Source organism: Littorina saxatilis, linkage group LG1 (genome assembly GCF_037325665.1).
Source record: "Littorina saxatilis isolate snail1 linkage group LG1, US_GU_Lsax_2.0, whole genome shotgun sequence".
Taxonomy (NCBI): Eukaryota; Metazoa; Mollusca; class Gastropoda; order Littorinimorpha; family Littorinidae; genus Littorina; species Littorina saxatilis.
The window spans coordinates 88,883,825-88,898,824 of record NC_090245.1 but is presented as its reverse complement, the minus strand read 5'-3'; the positions used below and the strand labels follow the sequence as shown (position 1 = coordinate 88,898,824).

Below are 15,000 nucleotides of genomic sequence, written 5' to 3'. Positions count from 1 at the left end.
AGACACAGGTGTAGGTGGAGTGACTGAAACTTATAATTCCGACCATTATTAACTTTAAACATATTTTACCAGTAGTAAATGACGAAGAAAGATATTTTCCTTTCGCAAGAATTAAAAGCGAGTTTGAAGACACCTATACTTCAATATTTTATTTCACTTATCGCAACTGTTATATCAGAAAACTGCGCGAGATCTAAAAGCAGTACAGTGAGTGTAGCCAAGAGCACTTCAAAAAGTTTCTGAAAATTCTTCTGAACGCTCTGTATTTAAGCCGAAAAGAAGGAGGAAGGGTGCACACACACTGACATACACACACAATAGCATTGTGTAACACTAAAAAAACAGCCATTCTTTCATATTGTATCACAGTAGGCCTATAAAAGCACTTATTCCCCCCTCTGCTTCTTTACCTCTGTAAACTTGTAGGGGTAGTTATTTTTCGATAATGACCCAGCAACCAAACAAATAACGACCCAGCAACAGCCTGAATCCTCGATAGTGCAATGGGTTGAGAGGTTGTTCTGTTTCGGTACTACTTTTTGCGACTGAAAAGTTCAGAACGCTCTAATGTACGAAGTATACATCTCTGGAGCAAACAATACAAACATACCGCATTTAAATTAACAACTACAGGCCTGAACACATGAATCTCCATATAAAATCCACTAGTGGTACCCGTGCTACGCACTTTGTGTGCTGCGCATGCGATGTCATTTTGTTGGTTATGTGCTTGTGAAAATGTTGTTTGCACCCCTCCCCCCCCCCCCGCACATTATCCCGCATATAATGAATTATATTCTCTTGGGGAGCATGGGTTTCAATACATTTTGTTATTAATGAGATGCCATTTCATGATATGTGTGAATTTATATATTTAATCATTTTAACTTTATGTAATCAATGTTTGTATCTTATTAAACGAAGATCTAATGAGTTAAGGTGTTTGTTGCCATGAGTGTTTGTAGCAAGTTTGATGATTGGGAATTGCCATAGCTCAGTCTGGGATAGTTTGTACTCGTCCCCAAACAACTGAAGGACCATAGTTTGTTTACAGAAAGCTATAGACTGAGCCGTGAGATCCAGCCATTTATCTTGCCAGAGATCCGCATGGGATGTGTTGTTGATACTTGCAAAATTTAACAAAGCAGCTATTTTGAAAAATATTTACTTAAACCAACAATACATCCATGTGGAGCACTGGTTACTTGAGGGATTACTGTGGTAATTGTGACCAAACGCCGCAAAAGGAAATCACACAATATCACAATTGTAATCATTTTAACACTTTAATAAAATTAACGAAAGAGATTATTAAAAATTGAAAAACCAAATTTATTTCACAAAAAAACACCAACAAAATAGTAGTTTTGTTATGACACGATAGTGACATCTCAAACACACACACACACACACACACACACACACACAATCGAGTGCAGCATCCATGAACACACACACAGACAAACACACACACAATAAATGTACGTCCAATGGAACGTGTGCGCGTGTGTGTGGATGCTGTTTTCAGGTAATAGAACCCCCCACATGTATGGCCTATGCCATGGGTTAGAGAAGTAGAAAAAGCAAGATTCGTTCACCCCCCCCCCCCCCCCCCCCCACATGTAATGCGCCATGGGTCATAGATTTTTACGAAATGGAAATCTAAAACGTCCAAAATATATAATGATTCAAACGCATATTCAGACCTGGGAACCCCTGTTTTGCACTTTGACTATTCTCTGTTTCTCAAACAAACTTGGTGTATTATCAAAAAAATGAGCGTACTCCACACAGCGTGTATCCATGATTAAAACATGCCTCATGCGCGTCAAAATGGCGGGGGGAGACTGCAAATTCTCTATCTCTATAGTATAACCCCTGTGGCAGAATACAGCAAGGTTAGGAACACTTTACGAAAGTTTTACAGACTGATAAATGGGATTTACCTGTAGAGCCAGTTGATGCGACAGCAGATTGACAGCTGTCTCGATTCAAAGCTGGGCAGAAGCAAGCGGTCCGAATGTTGCCACGCTTTAGGTCTGACTAAAGACTGCGCGACCGCACGCGACTATACAAACAAACAAAATAAAATACAGCAGGAATGACGTTTGCATGAATCCATGATTACGTCTACATGAACAACAGTGATAAAAGTGCGCATCTCTTCCCAGCCGTGCAGCGCTTTGAAAGTTGGAAGCATTAAAATTTAAACGGGTAAAAGCCATCGTGAAGATACGAAAAAAAGGTATGACGTCTAAAATACATAATGATTCAAACGCATAGTATAACAACAGAAAATATATTCATGGTTCACACACACACACACAATCGAGTGCACACATCCATGCTTATTTAAAGTCATGTACACACACACACACACACACACATACATGGCATCAAGCAATACACAATTAAATGACACATATGGAAAACGTATAATGAACATGAACATGGCAAGTAATTCACACCGTTACCTACTATAAAATTGATGATATATATATACCACTCACTTGCTATTCGCCTAAAAGCTTGCAGTGTGCTGTGACACATATAAGAAACCAGAAGAAAAAAGGACTTTACTTTGGCGAAAAGAGCATATGCTGCTTATTTTTGTACATAACTGCTATAACTGTATTTTTTCCGAACACTTACATGTAAAAAACATGGAGATATATCTTACCATTTCACTAAGACAGCCAAAATAACGGTCAAATTAAGGGGAGATCATGATGACGTACATGTCTATGGTTGCACCGTGGGGAAATATTTAGTCGCTGGAACCTATAAGGTTATACGGCGACTTATCAGATGATAATGTTTCGAACTTATCTTTTAAAAATTAAGTAAACAAATCTATGGAATATTTTGGAGTTCCATTAACAGATAAACAGATCTATCTATCTTCTTATTATTTTAGGTTCGTCTGGGGTAGAGAAATAAAACACACAGCTAGGTTCGTCTGAGGTGCGGTCGCGTAGTGTTTAGTCAAACCGTTCGCTTTCGGCCAATGGGATAGCTGGGATATTCTGTCTGCTACGACATTTCACGTTAAAAAGGCCTCAAAAAGCCATTTCGCTTTCGAAGTCGTCAATCTAACCCAGCCTATCGTCTTCATCGCGATCCGTTACTACGGGAAAACCGAGGGACAGGGTCCAAACCGGCGGGGTTTGGTAGGAGATACGTCCACACGGCGAAAAAGGCCACGCGTATTGAAGTTGAAGAAGAACCAATCACAGATCTCTTTCGGCGAGGTCAAAGTTCAGGTCAAAGTTCACTGTTGTCTGCTCAAATTTGCGAGACAAACCTCTTGAAACTTTGTTCGTGGACAAAATTGGAAGTCGGGACCTAGCGGAATCGATTTCCTGGGTCACGTTGGCATGGTAACCGAAGGAGAAGGCACAAATCCGCGCGGTTTGGTCACAGGAATCGAAAAACCACCGAAAACCCTACCAGTATTATATAGTAGATGAGTTCGGTTGTTTTCTGAATCTCATCTGCCGTGGCTCAAGCCGTTCATCACAAGCAATTTCCCAAGGCAAGTAACTCATACTTTGTCTAGCGACAAGAGTAGTTCCCCTTCTTTTCACTCAGTTCCTTCGACAACAGACTGCAATCCGACGGTCAGTTTTCAACAATATTTCATTTAATAAACAGATCACACGCAACCAAATGCACACATCTCATCAATTTAAACAACATAAAGGGGTTTCATACACTATTTTCCCCGGAAAACTGAACTTCATACAGTTTTTAACGTTGGAACACGGGTGCAAAAGTTCGTCTGCTAGTCCCATTTGACGAAAAAACATTACCCTAAGCGATACCAAAACATATACAGAACACACAATATCTGCCTTTGCCGCCACAGCAGAATAACAGCATATCTGTGTACTTGATTTTAGCCTAAAATAGGAAAACTGACAAGAAGTGTTAACAGAATGGAATGATTTGCACGGAACTATACAACCGCGCATTAATCGATCGCCTGCGCAGGTTGACTGGTTGAGAGAATAGGATTCGATCAAACTTTCGCAAAAAAACTCCTCTTTTCTTTGAATAACTGAAGAAAGGAGGAATAAAGAGGTTACACACCTCGTCTCAGTGATTATCAAAAATAATGGTCTCAGTTCGCGGTCATGAAAAAGCTCGCTAAAGCTCGCATTTTTCATGATCCGCTAACTTCGACCATTATTTTTGATAATCACTGAGACTCGGCATGTAACCTCTACGCCTTTGTGTAGTATCCACGTTGCGCTCCATATAATGATTTTTTGTTCTTTCTTGGCATGCAATATCAGAAAACTTTTTTTGTATTATTAAAAAATAGCAAAATCAACAGGTAGGGATTTATAGCGGGTTGCAATCGAGAGGACGTTGGGTTTATAATGAAAATGGGTAACTTATGAGTGTATATATGTAAAAAAAAAAAAAAGAGAGAATATAAGTAAATCCGGATGCAAAGGTGCATGAACGAACATAAAGACAGCGTAAAAAATGCAGTTTAAAAATCGGAGGTAAAGGCGAACGAACATAAAGACAGCATAAAAAAATGCAGTTTAAAAATTGGAGGCAAAGACGGACGAACATAAACACAGAGTAAAAAGTACAGTTTGAAAATTGGAGCCAAAGGGGAACGAACATAAGCACAGTGTAAAAAATACAGTTTACTTTGCCATCAAGAATGAATAGAGCTGCTTGGACCGTCGCCGTGCCGGGGCGTGTGGTTGTGGGACGTTTATTGGCTGGTTTGCTTATTTTACCCGCCTTTGCTTTTCTTTTCTATCATTTTGTCTCCTCTCTTCCTATTCATTATCAATGGAGGATTTAACTCCCAAGTGTCACATGCTTCTGTAAACCGACAGATTTAGTGTGGTCTCTTTGCTGTGAACAAAAATACCTGGTTACAAAATGCAGCTGTAAAAACAGCGTACGTTTATAATGTGACAAAATACTCTATGCCGACCACCGTCATCGTCCGTCATCCCGTCTATCTTATTCAACACTTTTTTGTTCAAAATGAAATTTTCAGTTTTTTGCTTGTTAACGATCATAAATGTCTGATCTGTCTGTGACAGTCACATAATATTCAATCAAACCTTGCCTTAATTATTGTCTCTTTAGCTGTTTGCTGAGAATGGTTTGGTGTACATATCAAGCAATATAAGCAAGCACTGATTCACTGAAAAAGTACCAACTGGGCTATTATGCCATCAATCATAACTTGGAAAATACTGTTGAGGAACTTAGGAATGAAGTGTGTGCGTGCGCGCCGAATGTGTGTGTGTGTGTGTGTGTGTGTGTGTGTGTGTGTGTATGTGCGTGCGTGCGTACGTGCGTGCGTGCGTGCGTGTGTGCGTGCCTGCCTGCGTGCCTGCCTGCATTCGTATACGTGAATGAGTGCGTGCGTTCGAGAGAGTGTGTGTTTCCCCCACTTATTACTCCATAACACAAAAACCAATACTTCTGCCCGTTACACCAGGATAAAGCAGAACATGATTCCCCTGTCACCAAAAGGACAAATGTCGCTAATCATTCCGATTTGAGAAAACATATTTCTTTTCCTCTCTTCAAACCTGGACGATCAACCAGTTCAACAGGAGTTTAGTAAGAATGAAACGTGTGTGCACCCGTCAGGAAATATTCAGGGTAAAATGGGTCAACTATTCAGCCTTACTATTGTCTGTATATACAAAAATGTCGACAAACACATTGCTTTCCATTAAAAAGTATTAAGAAGGGTTTAATACTGCACGTCTTTACTCCCGATGTATCATTTAGCAGTCAGGCTGTTGCCAGTCTTTTATGGCAAAAAAAAAAGAAGAGAAATCAGGACAATGACAGATATTTCTAAGGATTCACAAATGTTTCGAGCCAAAAGCTCATCAAAGGCGGATAGACGCAAACTACAGAAAATTCAGACAGTGTGCCGTTTAAAGGGATATACACCACAAGAAAGAAAGCATGCAGCAAACTCAACTATATACAGCAAATGAAACAAAAAAGCAGTACACTGTATCCAGGACAGTGACATCTCGACAGCAAAGATGACTGCATCTCCAGACAGTGTGACATATCAAAAAATATATAGAAAAAAAACACAACACAGAAAGAAGCAAATTACACCGATTTAAGAAAAGATCGTACCATAATTAGACGGTATGGCGTCTCAGACAGTACCGAAAAGCCATATTACACATATAACAGAAAACCAAGATTGAAGAAAAGACCGTCCCGTCTGCAGACGGTATGACATCTCAAGGAATAGTGAAAAGGCACATTACAGATACAGAAGAAAACCACGAATTAAGCAAAGAATGCAGTAACATTTCAGGGGATAGAAAAACAGCGTGTTTTCCAGACAGAAACATCTGCCTCGGCTGTGCAGGGCGGGGATGACGCTGTCGTGGTCATCAGAGCTGTTTGTTGTTTGACTGGACACCATGTCATCACTGGCTACTTCGTGATTATGGCCCTCGCCGATTTGACACGTTGAAATCCTTGCTTGTTATGTGGTGTGGTGACTGAGGAATGAACGAAGTTGGTGTTGTTGTGAACCTGAAATGTGAGATGAATTATAGGGCCATGGAGATAAAGGGTGAACAAAAATGTATTTCACAACTTGCACACGGCTCCTTGTAACACCACAGATTCACCCTTGTCGGTTGCTCTCTATGTCATACTGTCTCGTTCTGTCTGTCTGTGTGTCAGTCTGTGTGTGTGTGTCAGTCTGTCTGTGTGTCTGTGTGTGTGTCTGTGTGTCTGTCTGTCTGATTGCCAGTCTGTGTGTCTTTCTGTCTGTATGTGTGTCTGTGTTTCTGTGTGTCTGTCTGTATGTCTGTCTGTCTGTTTTTTGTCTATCTGTTTTTTTCTGTTTGTCTGTCTGTTTCATCCCTTATCCACACACACAGACACACTCTCACACACACAAATGTTCCTTCTTCCCTTTGTTAAGTACTTGGAAAATATCATATCAAGCACAACATGAATAAGTAAATCAATGAATCAATACATCAATAAATCAACAAATCAATAAATCAACAAATCAACAAATCAATACATAAATCAATGAATCAATACATAAATCAATGGAACAATCAATCAATAAATCAATCAATCAATATGTAACCACCGTAGTGTTTACTGTAGTGTTCGTCCTGATAGTCTGTATTAATGTTAGTCACTATTTGTACTGTGTGCATGTGTGAGTGTGTTTTTCCTTTATTTGGTGTTTAACGTCGTTTTCAACCGTTCAAGGTTATATCGCGACGGGTGTGTGTGTGTCCCCCTCAGTAGTTTTATCAGATAGCTAATTTAATGTCTAGCGTCTCTTACCGTAAGCCTGTCCACAGCTACTAAATTTCCCAAACAACGCCGTGTCAGTCTTTGGTATCAGAGTCCCAGGCCGCGGCGGTTATCGTGGTTCATTGTTAATTAAAGTGAATAGTTAAGAAAAGTTCCAGGCATGAAGAACCGTGAGACAAACCTCACTTTCACAGAATCCACCGTCAAAGAAAGACGCGTTCTATTTTGCTCTGTGCTTCCTAAGGTATGTTGTGGATTATTTCATTCTGTTACTTTTTATCGTTATGCGATTATAAGTGTATGATGTATGAAACAGCGGATATTTCCCTATCGTTATTATGTAAAAGCATGATGTAATTCTTATACTTGATCTGCAATTTGTGACGCTAGATATTATGGTTCTGCTATCGGAATGTGGATTAAGTATGACCAATCTTTGCTTTGTTTTGAGTCTGTCTGTCAGTAGCTAAGCATAGTTAAGAATTATAGTTTTATTGTCAGAAGAACAAAGTAATGCGTTATCTTTCTTCGTGGAGAAAGGCAGGAACAACTATGTAATGATGCGGCGGAAAGTGTTTGTCCTTTTGTGAGAAATATGTAATGTGTAATATGTAACTGAATGAAAGATTAATGCGAGGATCATATTGGTTGTCATGGTTGTAAACTTGAGATCAGAAAAAATGCCATTGAACGATGTACTCGGAAAGTTAGTGATTTATGAAAGAACTAACAGATATAAAAATTATGAGTAAATGAGTCTTTGGGCTCTATGAGACTTTAATCCTTTTTCGGATAAGTTGTGTCTCATTCTGATGGACAATTACGTTCCATTGTGTGCGAATTGGAATTGATTTAGACTTGTGTTCCTTATGTTTTGGATCCAATTAATGAAGTCTAATCCATAAGCATATTAACAGAAGATAGCGTATACTCCAAACTGTAAGATTGGCAGTGAGTTCGCTTGTGGTTCTAGTTCATTTGGGCGATGTTCTGATAAAATGTTGTTAACCAGTGGGCAGTGTTTTGATCCGATGACTGTTAATCAAAGTGTGTTGTCATAATAAGATATCTGTTCTGATGTTCGTTTTGAATGATGTTGATTATGTTTTCTAGCCAAGTAATTGATTGCATTTGAATGTTTGTTGATTTCAGGATGCACATGCTGGCTAGAGTCCTTTTTTTCCGTTCTTTCCTTATTTCTATATTTTCCTTTTAGTCATTCTTTGTTTAGTCTAGTAACGTGAAAGTAAATGTCCACCTTGTTTTAGAAGAAGAAAATAAACGTCAAAAATACAACAACTGTTTTTATTACGAGTTTGTGACGGACGAGTCCAACCCTGTTAAACCCAGACTGCGAGAAGGGGTTTACAAATACATACATAAAATAAAAAAAATAAAATAAAAAAATTAAACTTTTTTTTTAATTACACTTCGAACATGTCAGCCGCCTCACATTCTACAGCCACGCCAACCTCTCCCCACAAACCTTTTCCCTCGATCTGTAGCACAACGCCAAGAGTACCACTCAAACTCAAGACGCTGGTTTCCCATTTCATAAATCACATCGTCGCTGCGGCCGTATAGAGGCTGGTCAAAGGGCCACCATTAACAGCCATCAATGACCGCAGACACAAAATGGACTTGAAGTGGCTGGACTGCGGTCAGAAGCTGACATCACAATGGTCAGTGGGAAGAATGGAAAACAACTCGGAGAGGAGACCACAAACTTTGTGCCTGGATCAATTGAAAAATGAAAATAGAAAGAGCGAATGGCGAGTGGTTGCACCACACGGGGAGAAAAAGGAGTAGGAATGGTAGAAAAGAAAGGAAGACAGGAAGGGGAGATGAGACCGACGATAGAGAAACGGGCAAGAGGGGGACAGATGATTTAAGGAAAGAGAGAGAGAGAGAGAGAGAGAGAGAGAGAGAGAGAGAGAGAGAGAGAGAGAGAGAGAGAGAGAGAGGAGAGGAGAGGATAGGGTGAGAAAGAGAGAGAAAGAGAGAGAGAGAGAGAGAGAGAGAGAGAGAGAGAGGGAGAGAAAAAGACTGAAAGAGAGAAAGAGAGAGAGAGAGAGAGAGAGAGAGAGACAGAGAGAGAGAGAGAGAGAGAGAGAGAGAGAGATACAGACAAACAGAGAAACAAACAGACAAACAAAGCAGAGAGAAAGACAGACAGAGGAAGAGAATAGAGACAGAAGAACAGAAGAACAGAAGAAATACAAATGAACAGAGGACAACAGGAACCGGACAGCGAAGAAAGGCCAGTGGTCAAGAGACGCCTCTCATAAGTCACCTGGCCCCATAGCGGTGTCCGGTTAAAGGTGTGTATTTTACACTTGTCCCCCGTCACAAGGCCTGCAGGTGGGAGAATCGGGCTCAATGAGGTGGAATCCTGACATCTTAACGGTCAATAAAGTTGGGGTTTGGAGTTTGAAAATTGGGGCCCTGGCGCCAAACAGAAAAATGCAATAACTGCATGGACGACATTGGCAAGCAAAAGCATTGTTATGCCGGCTCCATTGATTGAAGAACCCGGGCAGCTGTCGTTGCAGACTCAGATAGGACATCTTTGGCATTTGGGAAAAAGAAATCATAGTTTTAAATCACAAGCTATATTTGTATATACGAATATTGAAGACACTCTAAGAATGTCGGAAACTTCGCGTACCCATTTGAATTAGTTGAAGCCAAATAGCAAATAAGTGCAGGCAATTGATTTGTAACTTAAGTAAGACCAAGTTCAATGCACAAAATACGTTCAAGATAACAAGAAATCCCAAGAATCTATCAAGTCAACCTGGACAACAAGTTCGCAAAACGTTATAGAAAACAAAGTAACAAAAGTTATCGTCAGCTTCTTTGTCTGTATCTTCTTCTTGTCGTTCGCTGTTAGATCGTCAGTCCGGACTGCAGGGCGAAACGTGCTATCCTCTTTGTCTGTATAGGAATAATGGAGATAAATACTGTGCAGAACGTTTGGGGGAAAAGAGTCAAGGACGACAGTTCTCAGCATCCTTACATTTTCAAATACCACATTCCAAATCATACGCAACGCAACCAGTCAGTCACGCCTGACAAAAATCACTCCAACAAACAAGCCCTGACTTTGCCCTCAGCCTTCATTACACACTCTGAAAACCAACAAACTCTTCGCCATATTCCTGTATAAAATACCACAAGAAAACCCCGCTGCTAGAGAGAAACTCCACACACAGTGGTCATGATCTAATAACATAACCCGGCGTTGGGAGTCAACGCAAATTGCCCCCCCCCCCCCCAATCTCATTGTGGTTGTTCAAACCCAATTTGATCTCCAATGTCTAACTACAGTCGTGTGTGTTTGTTGGGGGGAGAGAAAGCGGGACAATGGCGATCACGACATATCAAGCCTAACCGACAGAAGGAGGGCTAATAATCGTGGCGAGGTATTCAGCGGTGTTGAAGGCACCAGTGTAACAGGGAAGAAAGCGGGCTGCACGTGTCGAGCCTTATTACTGTGGGAGGTCATTCATCGTGGGGACAGTGCAACAGGGTTAGTTGTGTGTGTGGCATTGGACATTGTTGACAACCTTATTGGGTTGTTCTAGAGTGCTGGTAGGTCGTCAAAGAATTGAAAACCTGCCACCTGCTTTGAGTCTTTGTCGCTGGCATGTCTTTGTGACCCATTCGTGCTGGCTTCGTGCTTTTCCAAAATTAAAGAGCACTTTGTTCTATTCGGATTTTATGTGTTGAAGATTTGTTATATGAAGTCTTATATCGCACGCGTATCTCCAGACTCGGACTCAAGGCGCAGGGATCTATTTATGCCGTGTGAGATGGAATTTTTTACACAATACATCACGCATTCACATCGACCAGCAGATCGCAGCCATTTCGGCGCATATCCTACTTTTCACGGCCTATTATTCCAAGTCACACGGGTATTTTGGTGGACATTTTTTATCTATGCCTATACAATTTTGCCAGGAAAGACCCTTTTGTCAATCGTGGGATCTTTAACGTGCACACCCCAATGCAGTGTACACGAAGGGACCTCGGTTTTTCGTCTCATCCGAAAGACTAGCACTTGAACCCACCACCTAGGTTAGGAAAGGGAGGAGAAAATTGCTAACGCCCTGACCCAGGGTCGAACTCGAAACCTCTCACTTCCGAGCGCAAGTGCGTTACCACTCGGCCACCCAGTCCTTAGAGTGCTGTATAGTCTTTAGATCTGAGAAACAAAGGTGCGTATACGCTCTCTTATCGCACACAACATGTGCAACAAAGGTCAGTGAAAGCTATGTGGAACCAATTTCCTGGACTGACCTGAAACATAGACCAAATAGCCTGGACTGACCTGAAACATAGACCAAATAGCCTGGACTGACCTGAAACATAGACCAAATAGCCTGGACTGACCTGAAACATAGACAAAATAGCCTGGACTGACCTGAAACATAGACCAAATAGCCTGGACTGACCTGAAACATAGACCAAATAGCCTGGACTGACCTGAAACATAGACCAAATAGCCTGGACTGACCTGAAACATAGACCAAATAGCCTGGACTGACCTGAAACATAGACCAAATAGCCTGGACTGACCTGAAACATAGACCACATAACCTGGACCGCCAACTCGTCACATGACCCTTCGAGGTTACGACGCTCGACTTTCAGGGGCGCTTAGCGTCCGGTTTGAAAGGCCAGCGATTCGAAGACAGTGAAAAGAAAGCACGCTCCAGTTATTTGTGACAATGGGAGGTGACAATGAACTGGATTTTCCAAAACTCCAAACTAAACTTAACAAAACTCATCGAAAAACATGTTCCATATGCACTTTAGCTGAGTTTATTTTAGCATTTTCAGAACTTACCTCGGCAACTTCGTCCATGTTTACAATCGACACCGGATATGACATCCCCCTGCATGATTTCTGAAAGGCCATGTAAGCGTAGGTTCCTAAATGCCAGAGGCCGCTACCTCGTAATAGAGAGAAAGAGCGGAGAGAGAGCTAGTTGGCGGTCCAGGATAAATGGTCTATGCCTGAAAGAACAACCAGCATTGAAATGAACAAGGGAATTTCCTCCTCAACTGAAAACAAATCGATTGAAGATCTTCTGAACATATTTTTAGTGTGCCATTCAGTTTGTACTGCTCATTCCTCATTCGCCTTCTCTCTTGCCCACGATAATGCAGCTTATGTCGACATGAACTGCACACATAAGAATACATGCATAGCCAATGACAAAAGCTTTAGCCTCGACGCTGCGTTCATGCACAATATTCCATGGTGTGATGACCTTTTCTTTGTTGATTGCGCACAAAGCATGCTGAATGCAGTGTTGTGATATACAAGAAACGTGTTGTGTCTCCGTCTGGAAGTGAACACACGTTTGTTATTATTATTATTATTATCTGTATTCATGCCCCATGTCCGACTGACTTTCCCCTCCGTTTGTCTCACCCCTTACTTTCTTCTACTCAAGAATACACCCCCACCCGCCCCCACCCCCACCCGTTAGTTTTTTAAGTGAGTGTTCTTATCAAGTTTTTCCTTTCTCCTCCTCGTCATCGTTATGGTCACGTTATTGTGAAAGTTAAGTTTACTCCAGGATTACTTTTACTGTACATTTTACTGCTCCTTCTCCACCTTCTCCTCCTCCTCGTCCTTCTTCTCTTCCTTTTGATACTACTACTACTGTGTACTTTTTTTTTATACCACAAAGATCTAATGGTCAGACTACACATGTTTACTTCATTCCCACAAAACACACCAGAACAAAAGGCGTTCGTGAGATGGGAATAGTTGGTAGTCATCTATTCATACCTGTATTCATACCCCCTCTACAACCCCCCCCCCACACACACACACACAAGTGTTTAATAGTTTTGGAAAATGGTGTGTGTGTGTGTGCGTGTGTGTGTGTGTGTGTGTTTGGGTGTGCGTGTGCGTGCGTGCGTACGTGCGTGCGTACGTGCGTGCGTTTTTACTACCCAACCCCCACCCCCTACCCTACCCCTATCTCTTCTCTTGGTCATCCATTAACACTACCCCAGCCGCCGACACACGGTTGGTGAGTGTGAAAAGACTGTCATAACCAGCCCCCGCTGCTCCGCGTGAAGAGAAGCCAACCATCATCAACTACCTCTGGCTGGCCGAGCCGTCAAGTCATCCCCAGCAATTCTTTACCTGGACGGCGACAAAGACAGCGGAATCCCTTCACGCCCCACTACAATGGACATTCAGAACTATACAGTGGAACATCCCGAGAAGACCCCCCCCCCAAAAAAAAAATCTGAGAAAATCAGGTCCCAGGAAGGAGGGAGTTTTACAATAGAATGACATTTACAGAGGTCATGCACGGAATATCTGAGAAATCAGGGTCTTAAAAGGAAGGGAGTCTTAAATCGGAGAGTCTTAATTGGAAGGTTCCAGTGTACTCCGGACAAACTTCAACCACACAGCACGAGTGCTGTTTGCTAACAGCTTCTAACAAATCCTGGGCCACAAAGGCGTAAAGATGCCCTAAAAATTCAAGATTCCCTCGCTGAAGATTTGCATGCTTCTTTGGACAATGGTCATCCGTGACCTTCATAAAAGTGCCGGACATCATGATCACCTGCCGGGACGCAGTGACCGTGCACGACATGGTCAAAAGATTTATTTAGGTCTTCTTCGGCTCTCTGGACTGGACAGGCGAGCTACTGCAGTGCTCGACAGACAGTAGCCGTAGCCGTGGCACCAAAAGAAACGCAACACAGGCGGGTGTGTCCCTCACATCCGTGTGTGGCTTGTCGACGAATGATTTTGGGTGGAAGTTGTGAAAAAGTGTTCAATTTTCCTTTCACTTGTTGTTATTGTTGTTGTTGTTGTTGTTGTTGTTGTTGTTGTTGTTGTTGTTGTTGTTGTCATCGTTGTAATTGTTGTTGTCGTCGTTAGTACCCAATATTGACGGACTGTGTGATGATATCTTCTGCTATGGTCTGTTGAGACAGTGATGGTCGAGATTTTGATATCACTGTCGAAACAGACCAATGGCAGAAGATATCATCACACAGTCAGTCAATGTTATATATATTGCTAATTCTCTGGACATTTTGTATTTTCTGTAAAGAAATTACAAAAGTATTTGTCTCAGTTTTGGCTGTTCCATATTCCTCCCTCTGATTATTATTTCTTTTTGTTCACTCTTTTCTTGTACTTTTCAGTATTTTAAAATGTCTTTCCTTTCAAAAAGTCTTTAGTCACTTGCTCAACTAAATTCTGGGATAATTACATTTTCATATATATTTGTTTGTTTTTAAATTTAGGTGTTTTTGTTTTTGAAGTGGGGAAGCAATAAAGAGGTCGTCGATATCAAAACTGATATCGACGGAAATGTCGTCGATATCACTTTTGCACTGAGCTCAGTTTTGCCCAATTGACCAATGGAAATCCACGTAACATATGAAATAGCAATATTTGTTGTTATTGTTGTTGTTGTTGTTGTTGTTGTTTTTGTGTGTGTGACAGATGTAAACATTCCTTTGCAACATTTCATGCATGCAATATTCAGTATGTCTCGCACACACTGATTTGTAATGTTCCATTTGACAAACAAATAAGATGCTATGACTTTATGGTACTCATGACAAAACCAAACCAAACCAAACCAAAATAATTGTTCTGCCACACACAAACTACATCGACTCACTTTCTTTGTAATGGGAAAAGCA

The 15,000-nt window shown here is 41.3% G+C and overlaps 1 long non-coding RNA gene across 1 annotated transcript; it reads right to left on the bottom strand.

The window, feature by feature from the left end:
• Nucleotides 1-5,707: 5,707 nt before the first annotated feature.
• LOC138983493 (uncharacterized) lies at nucleotides 5,708-12,495 on the bottom strand. The gene is made up of 3 exons (XR_011461177.1): nucleotides 12,158-12,495; nucleotides 8,789-9,036; nucleotides 5,708-6,555 (listed from the first exon to the last, which is right to left on the bottom strand). It is a non-coding gene; the product is annotated as an uncharacterized lncRNA (long non-coding RNA).
• Nucleotides 12,496-15,000: the final 2,505 nt, after the last annotated feature.